This window comes from Psammomys obesus, unplaced genomic scaffold (genome assembly GCF_907164565.1).
Source record: "Psammomys obesus unplaced genomic scaffold, mPsaObe1.curated_primary_1811, whole genome shotgun sequence".
Taxonomy (NCBI): domain Eukaryota; kingdom Metazoa; phylum Chordata; class Mammalia; order Rodentia; family Muridae; genus Psammomys; species Psammomys obesus.
In genome coordinates, this window is record NW_026585689.1 from 20,804,605 (window position 1) to 20,808,436 (window position 3,832).

Here is a 3,832-nt window from a genome sequence, read left to right on the forward strand (position 1 = left end):
ATCATGGGTCTTTGTTTTCTTTTAACAATGACTATAACACTTTATTATTTTTCTTTGAACAATTACAAGTTGCTGGAGCTTAATTTTCCATTTAACATAAGAAAAGCATAGTGTCATTTCTTAAAGAATTGAGAACAAAAGCCCTAGCTTAAATAAAAAAGAGGAATAAACTTATATGTATAAATGAAAACATTCCTAACTCAAAGCAACAACAACCCACCATGGTCGAGAGGAAACAAATATCAGAACAGAAACTTGGTCTGAAGACTTGGTCTTTCTTACACTGTTAGAAGGAAAGACAGAATTTGTAGGTGGGTCACGAAGCTTTGCTTCATGGAACACTCAGCTGTTGGTTAAAAGACAGCACAAATCACTATATGGTGCTCACCCCTGGGAATTTCTCTTCTTTAGCATGTTTGCAGTCACCAAGTGACCAGGTTATATGGTTAAATCACAGGGCTTTAGACATAAACAAACTGAACAGTTAACTTAAGCTCAATTTCAAAAATCAGCAACAAGTTATACAACCCACTGATAATAACAGACATAAAATTCAATGGAAATTTTTATTATTTTCCAGATTCATGAAGCTTGCATTCACCAGGGAAAACAGATACTTTGGAATCGGCTAGTGATGCTGATTTTCGGCATAGGATCAGTCCATCTAGAAGCATTTGAGGTGGAAGGTGGAGGAGCCAGACTTGTCATACTCTAGCCTGCTGATCCACATCTGCTGGGAGATGGAGACTGAGTCCAGGATAGAGCCACCAATCCATACTGAGCACTTGTGCTCAAAGGGAGCAGTGATCTTGATTTTCACTGTGCTGACTGCTAGGACTGTGGTCTCCTCCTGCTTCCCCTCAGAAGTGCCTGGATGCATGGTGGTGCCATCAGACAGCCCTGTGTTGGCATACATGTCCTTGCTGGTATCTACATCACACTTCATGATGGAATTTAGGTGGTCTCATGGATGCCACAGGACTGCAAGTCCAGTAAGGAGGGGCATAAGAGCACCTCTGGGCACTGGACTTGCTCATTGCCAATGGTGATCACCAGCTGTTCAGGCAGACGGTAGTTTTGATCATAGCTCTTCTCCAAGGAGGACGGGGTTACAGCAGTGGCCATTCCTGCTCAAAATCCAGGGCAACATAAAAGAACTTTTCATTAATATCACTTACTACTCATGTTCAGAAGTGGTAGGAAAACTGTAGACTGGCTCAGTCAAGATCAACATGAAATAGTCTGCGAGGTCCCAGTCAGCCAGCTTCAGGCATAAGATGGCATGTGCAAGTGTATAAACCTTGTATATAGGCACTGTATGTGTGACACTATTAGTAGAGTCAATGCCAGTGGTACCCCAGGAAGCATACATAGTTAGCATAACCTGAATGGTCACACACATGGCAGGGTGCTGTAGGCTTCAAACATTACCTGCTCCATCGTCTCTCTGTGAACCTGGGGACTCAGGGTATCATTAATCAGAAGCACCAGGTGCACTCCAGGTCCAAACAATTCATCTTAAAAAGTGTGATGCTATATCTTCTCCATGTGATTCCATCTAAAACAGAGCTTTTCTTGGTTGGATACTTCAGAATCACCATGCTTCTCTTGCTGTTGGCCTCATGGCCTTTGTAGGAGTCCTTCCAGCTCATTCCCACCATGGTGTTGGAAGTGCCAAAACAATCGAGAGGGGCGTGGCCCTGAAACATTGTCACCAACTTTGCATATGCCAGAGGTATTGTCAATGATAAGCAGGCCTATTTTTCTAAACTTTTGGTCAGTGGAGCATAGGGCAACTGAAAAAAATAGATGTACTGAGTAGCCCTGCAGTGTAGACAGCCTACCAATCTTTTATATCCTTATTGGAAGACTTCATTAACAAGAACATTGGAAATACGAGGCCTAACTTTTCTGATTTTAACCAACTAATTTTTTCCTATAATGTTAACACTTTCACAAAGATTTTCTTTTGTGTTTTCTCACTATTCTAATGTACAGCATCTGTGATCCCTGAACTGATAATTTTCTGATAAACTATGTCTCAAAGAACATTTTTGACACTCTGTTGAGTTTTTAATAATCATTTCTGCACAACTGACTATCAAATATCTACTTCTAACCTCTACCTGTGCTCTGTGATTGTTAATATGCACTTCGGAATTCATAATTGGTTATGTGACCATTGCTGCAAAAATCACATATCTATGAGAAAACCACCATGCTTCTCCCAATTACCTTTGCTCTAGGGCCTCATTATACTTGCACATTTAGTGTCAAGTTCTAAATACCCACATTCAAGTAATTACTTTTGACGAATTCCTTTTTGTAACTAATTTCTTTAGTGACAGGTCTGCTAAATATATTTAAAATAATCCATTGTAGTTTTAATATCCTGTTATGGTTTCCTCCACCACTGCCTACTACAACTCAACCAAAGGGGTCCTAGTAATCTACACTTTTCCACATTTTCTCTACTTCAATTCATTTTGCCTAAAATGCCTGGGAATGTTCAGAACATTCAACTCTGCAAGGAGATACAAGGATGATGCAAAATTTAAAACTTTAATAACTAAGGAAGATAAATATGGACAATCCATACAGATGAGAAAACTATCACCTATAAGAATTCAGTCTCCAAGTGGAACAGGGACTGTCTCTGTCATGAATTCAAGTGTTGGCTCTCTGATCACCTCCCCCAACCCCCACCCCAAGGGAGAAGCAGAATTGCTAGGCCACAGAGGAGGACATTGCAGCCTGTCCTGATGAGACCTGATAAGATAGGGTCAAAGGGAGAGGGAGGAGGACCTCTCCTATCAGTGGATTTGTAGAGGAGCATGGGAGGAGATGTGCTGGGAGCCAAAGCTATCTACGGAAGCCAAAGCCAAAGCTATCTAGTGAAGACTAAGCTATCTACTGAAGCCTAAGTCAATTAGTGAGTCAAAGCTATCTAGTGGAGACAAAAGGTGTTTGCTAGGCCAAAGCCAAATAGTGAGCAAAGGTCATTTAGTGGAGACCTAAAGCTATTTAGTGAAAGTTATCTAGGACCCTAACTCATGGGTGAGAGACTGTGAGGACATCCATTTGTTAGAGCATCCATGAGAAAACATCCCTAAGTTATCTTGCAGGCACTCTATTTAACACATGAAAGCACTCTTCCTGTCTCCTGCAGCAGCTAATTACCTTCTCCCTTTCCTGCCTTCTCCCTATATAAGTTGGGTAAAATTTTCTAATAAACGGAAGCCTTGATCAGACAAACAGACTTGGTTCCCTTCCTTGCGATTCTTGTCCCCCCCCCCCAATTCCTTCCACTCTCCTCCCTTAGGAACCCCGTAGAAGCCCTGCTGGTCTGGGGCAGAGATGAGGGAGGGTGGGATTGGGAGTGAATGAAGGAGGGGGCTACAGCTGGGATACATAGTGAATAAACTGTAATTAATATAAAAAAATGAAAAAAAAAAAATTCAGCTAAATGGATCCTTGGTGAAGAAGAACCCACAATTTGTTCCATTTACTTTGTTAAATATCCTACAATTCAGATTAACTCTAAGTTTGTTAAGCATCCCTGAAAATAAAACTGGCACACAGAGAGGTTAATATAATCACTATGTCCAGGGGCATAACTTTTTTTTTTTTTTATAAAGTACTCAGTTTATTTTTGTCACTTAATATATTGTAATAAATTAAAAAAAATGTTGGGCTATATAATGTTTATTATTTGGGCTATATAATGTTTATTATTATATGATTATTGCTGCAGTATTATCTAACCTGCTATCACAAATAATAAGAGACAGACACCTGTTGGATATTATACTGATCAGAATATATCCAGATG

The 3,832-nt window shown here is 40.2% G+C and overlaps 1 pseudogene; it reads right to left on the bottom strand.

Moving 5' to 3' along the window:
* Positions 1-664: 664 nt before the first annotated feature.
* Positions 665-1,661, bottom strand: LOC129667101 (actin, muscle-like; annotated as a pseudogene).
* Between the last annotated feature and the right edge of the window lie 2,171 nt (positions 1,662-3,832).